The sequence below is a fragment of the Protopterus annectens genome, chromosome 9.part0 (assembly GCF_019279795.1).
Source record: "Protopterus annectens isolate FY-2018-M chromosome 9.part0, PAN1.0, whole genome shotgun sequence".
Lineage (NCBI taxonomy): Eukaryota > Metazoa > Chordata > Ceratodontiformes > Protopteridae > Protopterus > Protopterus annectens.
In genome coordinates, this window is record NC_056743.1 from 538,273,543 (window position 1) to 538,289,578 (window position 16,036).

The 16,036-nt window shown below is 37.7% G+C and overlaps 1 protein-coding gene across 1 annotated transcript in view; it reads right to left on the minus strand.

Moving 5' to 3' along the window:
* Positions 1-16,036, minus strand: part of UNC5D (unc-5 netrin receptor D) — a 3,101,373-nt gene that overhangs the window by 1,134,625 nt on the left and 1,950,712 nt on the right. The window lies entirely within an intron of this gene.

Sequence of the window (16,036 nt, forward strand, 5' to 3'; positions counted from 1 at the left end):
GGCTAGAGAAGGGAGGGAGACGGGACAGGTCTATGAGCAGGGGGCATCAAAAAAGGAAGTTATCTGGGGATTACAATCAAAATCAAACTTTAAAGAAGATTTGGGGGAAAATACCGAGTCACTGATTCTGAATATATCCTCATATGAGTTGAATACGTATGAGTCTAGTGTGCTCTGTAAAGGCTTGACTTTTATTCCATCATGTGATAGCAAATTGACTGATACGATATTAGATCTGAAAGTATTTTGTAGAAATGTGATGTTACGCCTCCACTATGGCAATACCCCTTTGGGAGCTGACATGCGAGCAGCACATGATGCTACTCTTTGTTTTAAGAAACTTAGTAGTTTTGTGCCAGTAAGTCATCCTTTAATCGAGGCATACATGAAATTGACTGAAGATAATATTTATAAATACTATGATGAGCATGTGGATACCCCTAGATATGGAATGAAGTTTAATCTTAACTATAATGAGAGGCAGCCCTTAAAAAATCTGAGAGAGAATGTACACATTACCATTAGACCTGCAGATAAAGGTGGTTCAATTGCAGTCATGGACAGTGGACATTATAGTGAGGCTATGAAGGACATGTTAAGTGATGAAAGTTTTTATTGTATAGTGGGAGTAGATCATGTCAATAGGATTATTGTTAATATTAATAACTCGTTAAAGGAAATCTTTCAGTTTGGCTTGGTGTCGAAAGAGACCTATGATTTTTTCATCGTCTCTGATCCCCTGTTACCAGTTATACAAGGACTTCCCAAGGTTCATAAACAATTATTTAATCCACCCATGCGCCCTATTGTTTCTGGCGGTGGTTGGATTACTTAACCATTATCGATATTCATAGAGAAACACTTTGCACCAGTGATCAATATGAATAGAGTGGTGTTAGGGGACTCTAAACAATTTTTACTGGATCTCTATGAATGTGTACAGAACATTTCTGATGTTGAAAACATTATCTTTGTGACTATGGATATTCAGTCACTTTTCACTATGATTCCCAATGAACTGGGTGTATGTTATGTACAGGAGTATCTTAAGATACATAGTGAATAACAAGTTGAACAGATTGAATTGATTTGTTATCTTTTAGAACTTGTACTTGAAAATAATATTTTTACTTTCCATGAGGACATTTTTGCACAGAGACATGGCGTAGCTATGGGCACTCCTTGTGCCAATAGCTACGTTAGCATTCTGGGAGGAGGAGACCTTATTTAAATTACATGAATTTGATACCTTTGTAGCCTTTTATCGACGTTTTGTTGATGATTTGTTTTTCTTATGGAAAGGAACAGAATCACAACTGAATAATTTCCATAATAGCATGCATAGCCTCTGTGAATGTCTTAAGTTCACCATGGTGTCTTCTAAGACATGGATTGAATATTTAGATCTTTTTATAGAGAAATTACAGGGATCCATGATCAACACAGGTGTGTTTCGAAAAACTTGCTTCAGAAACCCTCTACTGAATAAGACTAGTATGCATCCCAATTACGTCTTTCGTAATCTGATACGTGGACAGGGGATCAGAGCCTCCAGATTAAATCCAACAGATGATGGATTTCACTTAAAAATTGGAAGCTAGAACAGAGGCTGTTAGGATGAGGCTATCATCATCATGAGATTAGGAATAATTGGGCTGATCTGTGCTGCCTTAGAAAAGGGTCAGCAGCCCCATATTATGGCCCCCAAAGTAGAGAATCTAGTTGATTCTTGAGATTCTTCTAATGAACAGTATAAACAAGTCAAGGTTCCATTGTTTTTTTACTTGTGATCATAGATCGTTGAATGACCTTTTTAGGGAACATTGGCCTATTCTACAGGTTGACCCAGACATTGGGAGTATCGTTGGCTGTAGTCCATCTTCCCTTTATAGGAACAGGATGAACTTGAAGAGATTGCTATGTACTGGGAGACACCCACGTGATGAGTGGGTAGAGATAGGTGTGACGTCACCCTGTGGTGATTGTAATTTTTGTAGGTTTATTAATATATCTGATGGTTTTGACCATCCTGATCTAAAGAAGAGGTTCAGTTTTAAAGTGAATGCCAACTGTAGGACCACGAATGTGGTATATTTAGCTGAATGCGTTGTATGTAATTCCTTCTACGTAGGGAAAACTAATAGATCACTACGTGAACGCATCAGGGAACATGTATACAATATTTGGAAGGCTTCAGAAAACAATGCTCTGTCTAAACATGTATTAAGGCATGGTATAGAGCATTATTTTATTTTCAGGGTGATAGACATTATCACACCTATGATTAGAGCTGGGGATATTCGCAATCATACTGAATACAAAGAGTCCAATTTGATGATTATACTAAGGGTGGATAGAGGCCATGGCTTGAATGAACGGGCCTCTATTAGACCCTTTTTGAAGAAACTGAGGATCCCTAAGTAAGGATAGGTTTTAAAAATGTTTTCATTTATAAAATATATTTGTCCATAGACTTCTTTTGGGACAGTTTTTACATGCAGCATATATGAATGTTATACATATAGTATACATGAGTTTTTAGGTTGGTTATATGTGTATATTTTATGGATGACTCTTTAGGTTTTCGCTAGACCTGTTTAATTTTTGATTTATACCATGTTTTAACTGATGACTTTAGGGATGATTGTTTTTATGTCATGATTGGTGGGTTTGAATTGATGGGTCTCTATATATGTATTTCATTGGTTAAGTATGGTTAAAGGTCTGAAGAAGCATTTATGTGAAAGCGCTTACCTCAATAAATCATTTTAACGGACTTTCAGTATTGTTCATTTCGTTTATGCCTTGGTCGCTCCTTTACTGTGGTTTTTTGGTGAATTTGGATTTATTAGTTATTAGTAACGGAGCATTTGCCCTGTGGGTTGCTGCATCTCTTCTTTTGATTATAAGTATATAAAACAGTTTAAATTCATTTACCACCAGTAAACAGACCTAGTAATAGTAAAAGCAAAAGTGAGTGTGAGCCATACCTCTTACAGCAAAACATCTGGACAAAGCCGTAAGTAAGAATGGGGCAATGGCCCAGAACTGTTTTTTTTTATTTACGTTTTCCCTTCCCTCTCTCCATTTCTTCTTCTTTTCCCACTCATTTTAAATATGACTATTCAAACTTTTAGGGAATCAAAACAGTTACATTAACATAAATTTCAATGCCTATACTCATTACCGCCTAACCTACAGAATCCGAGGCACCATCAATGCATAAGATTGCTGCTACAAATGCTGTACTTATACCTTTCAATGCCTTACTCATGGAATCAGGCACAAACAGTGTAATGTTGCCCACCCCGACTCCCCATCTCCCCCTTTCCACGTTTCAGTGCTTGTGACAGATTAGCATGGCCAGCACCATGTGAGCCCTAGACAGGTACACCCAAGTGAAGGCATGCCTGCAACGCAGTTTAAGGTTGGGCTACAACACCCCCCCATGCCTACTACACATGGCAGTATCACTAGGGCGAGTCACAAAAGGGATGTGTGAAGCATACCACAAACCGGTTTTGCAAGGTAAGGAGTGAGCTATGATATATACAGCTTTTTTCCCCACTTACTAATCACCTGCCAATCGAGACAAGGCCTCACACATTTAAACAATAAAGAGGCTGAGCCACCAGACAACCCACTGTAACAAGTGCAATACCTCTAAACTCTAAAGGGCCTTCTAATAATCAAACTCTGCACCCTGTGCTACCAGATAACACCTCACCACTCAACTGAATCCCAGCCTCTACCAATGCCCCTTACTGTTATATTCTTGAAATTTGTCATTTGTAGCTTAGAGCATTCACTAAACACATATTCTGCCTATATTTAATGTTTAGGATACAGTTACTGTTTTACCTAACATTCTCTACCTAGAATATCTATCTATATCTATAGCCTGCCTGCCTGACCTCCCCCAACCCGATCTGTTCAACATCCAAGGCTATTAAGGACATCAATTATATGGGACACCGACATTGCTGTCAAAGAGTATTTTCCTCATTTCTTCTTCACTTCTGTGCACAGTCAGAAAGCCATGAGGGTGGGGCATGTAAATGGGGGCATGTAACAGGTGTCAGCACTGAACCTAAACTCCTTTCTCTAAGGACTGACATCAGCAGGACATCCTGTCCATCCTATGTATCCTCTAGAAGCACCTCATAGTTGTTTCTCTAGTTGTCCACCAGGAAAACTAAGTTCAACAGTGTGACCCGACTATGTCCCCCCCCCAAGATAGGCATGCCCATTCATCCAGCCAGCACCTTAGATATACAGCTATTGTACTTATTTTGCCTTTCCCTATACCGAAATATAACATTAACAGAAACACAACTGAAATTACTTAAAACATATGCATGTCAAACAGCACCAAAGGAATCTCAGATATAGTCTGTGAATGCCAAGTAAGCCAGAAAGCGTAAAGGCAACAGTGCCACACATATATCATCAATGAGAAAATGCCTTTAGATTTAACATTAATAATAAGCAGGGAATGCAGAAAGACTAAGGCGGCATATGATTCCTACGTATCACTGTACCATTGGCGACGTTGGATGCCTTGCAAGTAGATTATTGCCAGCATGGCTAGAGTGGGTCTTGCCTAATAAACATATCAGGTGTATGACATACAGTATGTAAATGCCTAATAATGCCTGCACAGAACAAACTTTCAAGTATTGAAGCTTGTATTGCAGTACAGTCCATATGATGCTGTATGTGCAATATGTTTGTCAGTTGTTGCTCACTGTGATAAACTAAGAGTAGTTAGGGAGTGTTTGAAACAAAGTTTACTTTGGGGTAATGAAAGGGAAACATTGAGAAATTTTCTCATTGAAAACGTGGTGAGTCTTTTGAACTTAATATCAGTTGCATTTACTGGATAGTAGAAACAGAAAATAAGCCTGTCTATTTTACACTTTAAGCACAGTTAATATTCTACCTTGCTTCACTTTCTATTAAGAGATGCTTTCTCAAGTGTAAATTATGTAAGATATATCTGTTTCATTTCAGCACTTCCAAGAATAAAGTTTTATATTATTTTCTGAGTAGGAATCTTATCAACATTCTTTAAATAAATGTACATTTCATATTCTCCTAAATTAATCTGAGGATTATAAAACATTGCTCATCTTGTAATTCATGATATCCTGAAAAAAAAGGTAGACAGTTGCTTTTCACATATGCTTTTTGTTGTAAACAAAAGCTGACTACACACTGACTGTAGTACAACAGCATGCAAAGCAACTGACAGCAACACAAAAGCAGGCCCCAGTTCACCTGTCCAGATGCCGAGGATAAAAAAAGAAAAAACAACCGAGCAACTGGATCTTGACAACAAGCATACCTGGAAAGATATGAAGTCTGAACCCAATGTCCGTCATTCTCTGTCAACGATAATCCCAGCAACCTGCCAGAAAACCACCATTTCCCATCGGAAAGGACCAGAACAACACTCCATAACTCTAAAGCCACTTTCCTGCAATGTGCAGTCAGCAACAACATCTGGAAGCCCGCAAAACACCGCCAATTGTCACCTGCGAGTTCAGCGAGTGCAGCCCAGCTACAAGAGAGCACAATACATCACCAATGTCCCTCCAAGCCGGATAACAACTCACAAACTCACCCCACAGTGCACAGCACAACAAATGGCAAAATAAAAATGTGTGTCAATCCCTCAACATTACTTTCCAACCTAACTCTTGACAGTTAACATTACAACTGCACATGCATGCTAACACAGTCCATGAAAATAATCTAATCCGAGATTCATAACTCAGCCAAAATCAACCAAACAACAAAATCACCAGGAATAAGCACAATATCTCCCTGTGGCAAAATCCCTACACCACAATAAGTTCACAAAATGGAAACAAGCAGCAGACATCATGAGCACCCTAAAATGGACCCAAATGAACATCACTGACAACTGCAGCATGTCACATCGTCGAGAATTAACATGACTCCCAGAGTGAACCCACAGTCCAAAACCCAACAGCAAGTGAAAACCAGCCCACACTAGAGCCCCCCCCCATCTGCACCTCTGCTGTACAACCCCCCCCAACAAGCTCAGACCAGGACCAGGACCACCCAACTATAACTGCACATAACGGAAACCAAAGAGAAGCATAACCTAAATAAGTAGACAAAACACTTCAGTACAAAGCCACCAGAAAGGTAAAAACTCCAATGAGGTAAACCCTTCTGTAACTGTTGACCACAGAAACCATTGTTCTACATTTGCCCTCTAGTTAAAAAAAAAAAAAAATGAAAAAAATATTAAATTAAATTCCTGCACTACAATTACTCAGCTGCTCAGTCAACCAACCTTGACCCAAGGCCTACCTGACCAAAAAAACTCCTATAGGACATCTCTGACATGAACCTGCCCTAGCAAGTCCATGCCAAAATGTGATTCCTTACTCAGCTACACTTGCCTAAACCCCTTAAGCCCCTCCCTACCCTTACCTAATTTCCTCCCAATCATCCCTCCTTCCATTTAACTCTTTCATCACCCCTACCCTTTTAAATCCCTCAAATATATTTATGTAACCCCTTTCTGAAGATATTTCTGGACAAATTGGTTTGTAGCCAAACCTCATTTGTGTTGTAGATTCAGGAGCTCCTGTACCACCTCCATGCAGAACACATTTCAGTGTTTTCTTAGCAGACACACACACACACACACACACACACACACACACACACACACACACACACACACACTCTCTCTACCCAACCTGATCACACTGGGACGTATACACACACACACACACACACACACACACACACACACACACACACACACACACACACACACACAGACACACACACACACTGACACACTGGGACACACACACACACACACACACACACACGAGTCATACATTTAACCAACTAACAACCACCCTACTGTGCTCTCCTGGGCAGACACACACACACACATACTCACATGGAAACCCATCACATACACACACATACCCAGCTCATAACTCTACCTCACTGCTAAATTCCTTTGTACCTGTACCATGATGGATAAGCATGACTTTTTTGGCTGTGTTCACTACCACTAGTGGCCAGCAGCTGCCTCACTAATTTAAGAAACACTTCCAGGGGAGAGTTCATGGCTTGTTAGCATATGCATCTACTCCAAAATGCCTCATTAGCATCTGGCATAGCCATGGAGAGACCATCACGGTGCATTACATTTTCATGCAAAATCACTGCAGTAGGACAGTCTCTGAACAGAAAAGAAGTGCCTGCAAAAAATTCACCATACAGTTAAAATAGAAATTGTTTAGTTTTATGAATGCTATTTTAACTTATGGTGGACTCTCACCATGGGATTTTAGAGAAAGAAAACACAAATGACAGTCTCGACGATCTCCAAAATTCCACTGAAGCAAAGAAATCAGATACTGGAGGAAAAATGTAAAAGAATTCACTGCACAGTAGTTTGACTTGTGTTTTATTTTTATAATAAGAAAGAAATGACAAATTGGATAAACATAGGTATACGGGTTTGCAAGTAAATATTATAGGCAATTGACCACTAGGGCATTTATAAGTGTAGCTATGGAATCCAACCCAATTGTGTCACTATGTATTATGATGTGATATGTTAGTTAGGAAGTTTCTAGAGGTTATGTGGAGAGGTATGTTAATTTGGGTATTATTGTCTGCCTCTTTATCAGAGACATGTGGGCCATAACTGGGATGAATTTCCAAATTCCCAACCATTGCTGAAGGTTACTCTTAAACAGGGTTAAGGATGGACTCCACTTCATATGGAAGGGACCCTGTTTCAGAGCACAGGAATCCTCTGAGACACATACCTAACTTTGGAATATGTCTTATTTATGTCACAATCAAAATTTAAATCCTTGGATCTAGTGGTTTTCATGATGCTGGAGTATAGACATAGGGCTTTAAGGTGTTTCATATAGGACAATGTGTTTATACCCTGGATTATCCTGACAAGGAACATTTGTGGGTTTTCCAGCTGTTGCATATGTCTGGTCAGGTGCATGCCAAGTGGGGCATTATAACCAATGATGCATCTGATAAAGCTTAATAAAGTGGGGCCATGACTTCCTTGGACCTGGATGCCATGGATGAGGAACCTACAGATAGACTATGCAAACCAAAACTGGCATTAGTCAGTGGTCAATAATGAACCTTGTACCTTGTGCATGGGAGACGAATATCTTAACCATTATACCAAATGCTCTCTCTTTCCTCACTTTTTGCATCCATTACCTCCTAGTCAGTTCTACTGATAGTACATTCTACTTCCCTAGTCTCACTTTGCCTCTTCCCACTCATCTTCAGCAACAAACTGAGTACAAATGAAAAATGTTGTATTATATAGCCTTCTCCAGGACAATTCAGTGTAACACTTTATTAGTTATCTCCTTGTAGGTGCTCATTTAGGAGACTACAAATTTATATATTCGATGGTCTTTTCTACAATAAACTTACGATAGACTAATACTACTTCTCATCTGTACTGTATTATTTTGTATGTGTGTAGTGATTGTAACTATCTAATGGATGAAATGTAGCTTTTCAACTACAATTCAACTACAAAAAGGATAAAAAATGAATCAGCAAGCAAATACCCAGAACAGGCGATCAGCAAGGATGACAGAAAAAGCCCTGGTATGCATAAAATAAGGCGATACCAATGGAAAACAAGAGGCAACACTTCTAAATATACAGCTGGTGACACTTCATGTCCTGTGCTGTGAATATCTCTGCAAACTACGTCATACAAAATACAGGATGAAGGCAGTACAAATGGGAACAGTCAACTGCTGCATGATCTTCAACAGAGGACACACAAGGGAAGATTATAAGAACGTAGTATGCATACTGCTGAAAAAAATGGGATTATTTACGTGCTAAAAGGGATTTCACACAGTCTAAACGGGTTTGTCCAAGTCTACCTCAAGAAATAAAACACACAAATTATTTAATTGCAACCAGTTTTTTAACATAAACATTGTATACACCACAACTGATTGCAATAGTAAATAATCAGACATGGACTACTTCAAGAAAATTACAACAAAACTACTAGAATTAGTAGGCAGTATTGATCGTTCGCTCGCATTTTTGAATACAAGCAATGTTACATTCCTCTGCTCACTTTGATCACACTTAATTTGTGAAGCGGAAAACCACTGCTTATGCCACCTCACTACTTACCTATCCAAACCCTCATAGCTAATAATAAAAAGGGGGGGCAGAAGGGGGCTCAAATTGAGCCCCTCTCACTCCACCCATCCACCACACACAATATTAACTCACTGGGATGGGAAGGGAGGGCATGATTAAACAATTCCCATGCCAAGACACTGAAACACTTCCCTACCTATCCTTAGAAACCTTAAAGCCCCTCCCCAGCCTACCTCACTTTCTATGGATCAATCCAACCCATAGCTCCACAGCTTAACCCTTTTACACTCACCTTAACTCATGTTTACCTTTCTAAACTGCAGTCATCCTAAGATTTCTATCCCCATCTTAGTCATCCTAAGACTTCCATCCCCAGGCAAACATGACTGAATACAAGCTATATTTATTCTTCCAGGAAAGGTGACATATGAAAACATGAGTACCACAAGGTATAACATGAAAACTTAGAGAGATATCACAAAGCAATTTTCATGGGAAGGGTGGTGGATGAGTGTAGCCGCATTCCAGAAAATGCTGTTATCATTCGAAGTAGTGACAGGATTATAGAATTCCAGAATGCAGGGTTCAGACATAAGGCCCTTGTTATGCTTACTAGATGAAAAAATAAAATATGCGGCTAGTTAAGTATGACCTGCATTGTATATATACAAGGAGAAAAATGGACACACTACAGATTTAAGGACGTCTTTTTTCCCCAGTATTAAATATCTTTATTTATGTAAAAAAAAAAAAAAACAGGAGAGCAGGCTTCATTAACAAAGGCATGAACATTTTATTGAAGCATAATGGTGTCTGGCAGAATGTATAAACAATGCGTCAAGGGTGTAACCATACACAATTTAGACAAAAAAAAGCCAGGATATAAATAGTAGACTGCCTTTGTTTTCCACTTATATTGTTAACTATGAGGAAAATAAGAACAGAAAAGGAAAGAAGATGTCTGTCCAAAGGCCATCTGTATGAAATTGCCATTTGGTTGCAATGACAGTCTGAAGATCGATACATCATAAGAAGATGCTAGCATGTGGGAAGATCTTCTTTCCCATGAGATGTAGTGGCCTCAGAGATGATTAACATCAGATTCAAAGATATAAACATCTACAACATATAGTAATTTGACAACAAAATGAGCAATATGTTAAAATAAGACATATTATTAATAATAATAACAGTAATAATAATAATAATATTAATTACCAAATGAAAATGCCTCTAGCAGACGAATAAAAAACCTTTCTAAGGGAGGTGAAAAAGGAAAGGAAAAAGAAGCATTTTCATGGAATCTCTTAAAGCGGTCCAGGTAGAATAAACCACTCGCTGATCCCAAACACGCACAACTCGTAAAGGAGAAGACGGCACAAAGTCTCAGGCCAGAGCATAGAAACTATAATATCGCAGACAGTAAGAAGAGAGTAGGAACAAAATGAAGTAAGTATCCCCTTCAGATAAGACGGGTCCAGGCTTTATAGTGGACAACAATACTAACACAAAATCTTGACAAAGTTTGAGGAAAACGTATCATTGTGCCGCAAAACTATATTATGAATTAGAATGCAAACTTAATTTCAGCGTTTTTTTCTTCTGGTCTGAATGGATGTAAACTGAGTGCAATAGTAGCCAAGATCAGTTGAAAAAGCATACACTCTCAGTGGAAACTTTGTTTTGTGTTTGCAATTTTTCATAAGACATTGTTCAGGTCTGTTCTGGATTTGAATATTAATAGACAGAAGAACAAAACAAAAGTCTAAATATTAAATATTTGCCTAATTTTATTTACAGCAGCTCAAAATCTAAAATGAGGGTAAAATAAAATCAAAGTACATCCTTTTTTAAAAGACAACTGATGAAATATACAGTACCTATGGATGATAATACCCTTAAGATCCTAATTTAATTTTTCAGTTTGGATTTCTAATATGACTGACCATTTTATCTTAAAAATAATATTATTTACTGCCAATTTACCTAAAGGAGTTCCATGCCACCATACTTCAGTTATAAATATCCTGATCATTCTAACACAAGCTTTTCTGACATCACTTCCTTCTTACCACTATCTTTGTGTCAGAAAGGAAAGGAAATCCCTATGTCTTCTAAATTAAAATTTTTAATAAATAATAAACTTAAGATTAAAATAAGCTATCTTTATGGAAAAGACATAAAAAGGCTGCATATTTTTATACATTCCATAAAATATGTTAGTGTTGATGAAAAGGGTGGATTCTCAATCTATGTAGGAAGGAAATGCATTTGTAATTACACGAGTGTTGTTGTCAGTATGTGGCCTCAAGAAACGACAGTGCTAAAAAATAAATTTCATATGTGCCTTCCTTTCAGTATTCAGGACAATCAGAGGTCAAATGTTGCAGAATAAGCAGAATACTGGTTCTGTGCTGAGCTAAACTCGAATGGCTATTTGAAATTCATTAAGTGGAAACAGCATTTCACATTTAAGGATCTGAACACTTAGCTGACATACCATCACAAGTATGTCATGGAATCTATGGACACGTTCATAATCATTGCATTTAAGATGAACCACACACCATGGTTGCAAATAAAATGTAATGCACATAGCTTGAAAACACTTAAGTGCCTGATTGGTAGGAGAAAAGATGTCACTAGCATAAAATCTTAAGACATTGTGAGGACTGGATTCTATCTTAAATTTGATTTGAGATACTCAGAACTCCTGCAAATAGCTAGACTTCACTAACCAGAAATAAAAGTACAGGAAAATATTCAGGGAGAAGAATTATAAGAAAATAGCTGAGTCAGCATTATCCATGAGGGAACAGAAGCTGCTTGATGAATTGCTTATCATTATATGTTCTGGAAAAGAATTAAGTGTGTGTAGAATATGGCTATAAAAAAAAAATCTTGAAAGAACAGAGATCTGCAGTAAAGAGACAAGACATCTTCATATTAGTCCTGCAGAGGGAAGGAAATGAAATGGTGTCATTACAACCACTGAAGATGATTTACAGTGTTATAATCTGCTTTTAGAAAGCTATTGCTTAGTTTTATTGTACTGTCTTTCATTATCTTCCCCTGCAATGCTGAAAGGGCTCTGTGGCATGATTGATATTTGAGCAAGACCCTGCTAACATGAAAGGCAACAGCAGGCATACACGTTGTAAAACAAGTCGCCTTATAATTATGGTATAGTGTTCGGTTCATGGCCTATGGCACTTTTGTACTTTTCATGAGCAGATAATCCATTAATCATTTCTGAAATAAGAAATGTGGAGCTAGCTGGGGTTATCCGATTATGAAAAGATGCATGCCACATTTAATAACTAATGAAATGTCTGTTAATGCTACACAGAAAATCAGTTTTTGCCATGTGGAACAGTCTAGTTTAATGGACAGTGACAATGATGTGACAAAATGACCAAAAATAGCTCTATATCTGAGAAAATACTAGTGTTCATTGTGTTATTTTATATATTTATTGATGTTTTTATATTTCTTATCCTATGTTGACCAGGTTTGTCCCACTAGGCTAATACCCTCATTCCGGGAACCGAGCTGGTATTTATATTAAGGGAAATTTGGTAAGGACATTAGGGAGCTCTACCGTACTCTTTGTGGTAAGGACCAGGGATCCTTTGTATCCACCTGAGCTACCACCATTACAGCCTCAGTCTAATGTATCTTCTGTGTCGCACCAACCTTATACTGCTCTGTAGTCTCAGCAATCCAGCTACCTGGTGTGGGACTAGAAACCACAGCCTTCTGCATCATAGGCAAGTGTGCTACCTGTTGCATGCGCCATTGACACTTCATTGCTGGTGTATAAATAAATGCATATGTGACAGCAGCAGTTTTTACTTACTCCTTTTCAGATCAAGAATACAGAGAAAATGGTATTAATTACAATGATAAGTGCAGTGCATTGCACACATTTTACTGGATGATTACAATATAAATAACTGTATGTCATCAAGACAGCAAGGCATGACCGAATTTGGGATTCAAAGATCACCTCAATGTTACAACTAAAATCTGTGTACCTGCTGTTTCCCTTCCCTGCAATTTAATCTATCAGTGTTTAAGTACTTTTAAAAACACTCAATCTCTTCATTACTAGTCTAAGTGCATTACATGATCTCGTAACATTAAATATGATGTGGTATGGTCAACATTTCAGTCTTTGATGCTCTGCAGAAACTGCCACTTTTGTCTACAGTGTGTTCACTACTTTTATATGCTGGCTGAGAATGCGCCTAGAGAAAAGGAAATAATAGAAACAAATGTGCATTTTTTTGTTGTTGTTCTTTTAGGTATGGGACATATTCTCAAGGTATAACTGTCTATATCAGTACACAGTTCATAGTAATGGATCTGGTATAACTGTCTATATCAGTACACAGTTCATAGTAATGGATCTGGTTATTTTTCAAGCAAGTTTCATTAGGTAATGAGAACAAGCCTGCAGTCACCGAGCAGCAAGGGGGGGGGGCAATTTTAGAGCTGGTAAGGGAAAATGCAAAGTGCTATGATGGCACATAGTAGAGAAGTGACCACTGTATAGCAATTAGCATATGGGGATTAACACCCTGAGTACTTAAACACATCAGTTAAGGGTATATGGTTTGATTTATTCCATCTCTCTTTGCTTATGGTATGAATTTTAGCAAGTCACTTGACCAGACAATGCTCTTGGACTGCCACTGAAAATGGCCACTTTGTCCATTGGGCACATCTAGTTAATAAATAGAAAACATAAAGTTTTACATTCAGTAGCTGATTCTGAGATGCCCCTTCTAACATGTGCAGTCAGCAAAAGATTAGCAATAGGTATATGTGGTTCAGTAAAGAAATTGCATGTTATGGAATCACAAAAGGAAGGCACAGAGTTGCAGTGACTGTTTAAGAAACTGTATGTTCACTCCATTTCCATCTATATTATAATTTGTGTAGGAAGTTAATGTCTCAGACTAGCTAACTATCCTGGCTTAGTTAGCTTGGCTTAGACTGGGTGCTTATTGCTGTTAACTACTATGAAGATTTTGTAGGCCCAGGTTTGATTCCCCAACATTGCATGTGCCCAAGTATGTCACAACGAGCAATTCAAATAGCTAGGTTGTCCCTGAAAGAAGACATTTGCATCTAGTAGAACTACCTAGTTAACAGACACATAAATAAAATAAAATAAAACAGAGCAGAATAAAATAAAATAAAATAATAGACATACATATATTATAGTGATTTGACTGAACAGGATTAACCTCCTTCTGCAGGCCCTTCCCTTCTGTTTTGAAGTTTCTTATGATACTGCTTGGCATTATCTTGTCAATCCAAATACATTTTTATATCAGTACCAAATGATATGGAGATAACGTCAGTACTATGCAGACATATGCCACCCTATTCTCCTTAGAAGAGAGACAAATAAAATTGCCAAACTACTTGCTTACATTTACAATCTGCCCCTCACAACAGGATTAGTAGCATCAGCCTTAAAAATATCTTAATCCCATTTCCTGCGGTACCCTCTCCTGAAATCCTCAAGAACATTCAACCTAATTCCAGTCTTTGCCCTCTTTATTTATTTTATTTATTTTACATTTGTTGACCAGGATAGTCCGATTGGATATATGTCCATTTTCAGCGGAGGCCCGGGGAGAAAAGCTCTTGCTAAAAAGCTTTTTTAAAAAATATATTTTACAATCAACTGCTCAAAAATATAACTAGCTATGGGACTTGCTATCAGGTAAGCAACATATTTTCAGAAATGCATTTAACAATGCAACAGCATTACCCTTCACAACAGATTCCACCTACAGTAAAATCAGTGATGGACTCATTGCAACTGAAATATCTGTAGACATGATGAGAGCGTTTGAAACTGCAAACCACAAATTATTTTTCACAAAGTTGACAAAAATGTAACTTTTATTGAAATAGTATTAAGTGGTTCCAAAGTTAACTATAGAACATAAAATTTCAAGTCCATGCTAACAAACAGCTCTTTTATTATACTACTCTTAATACTAGAGGACCCCAAAGCTCAGTTTTGGGATCAGTACTATTTTAATTATCTATTAATGCCCTTACAGAAAACCTAGATTCCATATCATATGCACGTGATATTCCTGTACTACAACTCAATAAATGCTTATGCAGTTAAACTCAACTCCAAAGATCCTTCTCTAACCTATGCCTGTGGGCGTAATCTAATAATCTAATTATCCACTAGAAAACAAATAATATGCTAATTTCTTCCTCTCACAAATGTACATAATTACTTGAAATTACTACTACAGATAATTAAAACATTCTTCTTCAACTTTTTGAAGCCACGATGACAACATCGTTAATAAAGTCTTTTCTCAATTAAAACAGTACTAGAGAATTTCTCGTCAGCTCTTTCTAGCAGCAGACGAAGCGCTTTTCAAAGGTTCTTCCTCCTTAAGCTGCAATACAAGCTAAGGCTACTGACCTTTCACTCAGCCTAAAATAAGTAAAGCCTTCAGACTGCAGGAAATAAAATATACAGATTTACATGTCTTGCAGACTCTGACTCTCACCTCTGCAGATTACTAAAATAATCTGAAATGGCTCCCTAGAAATTAAAGGACAACTTATTTTCCAGGTATTCTTCTATATAAAATATTGAAAGAATGTTATTTCACTCCTTTGAAAAGAAAACTTCCATTCAGAGAAAAGGTATATTCCTTAAAAACAGCCAGGGGACATTACAGCTCTAAGTACACACCCTTGAAAATGCACCTTCTCCAGACCGGCACAGCTTTATAGAACAGAATTATGTCTGAAATAAAATGTTAAGAATTTTTCCAAGGTTTCAGACAGTATCTGAACACAACAA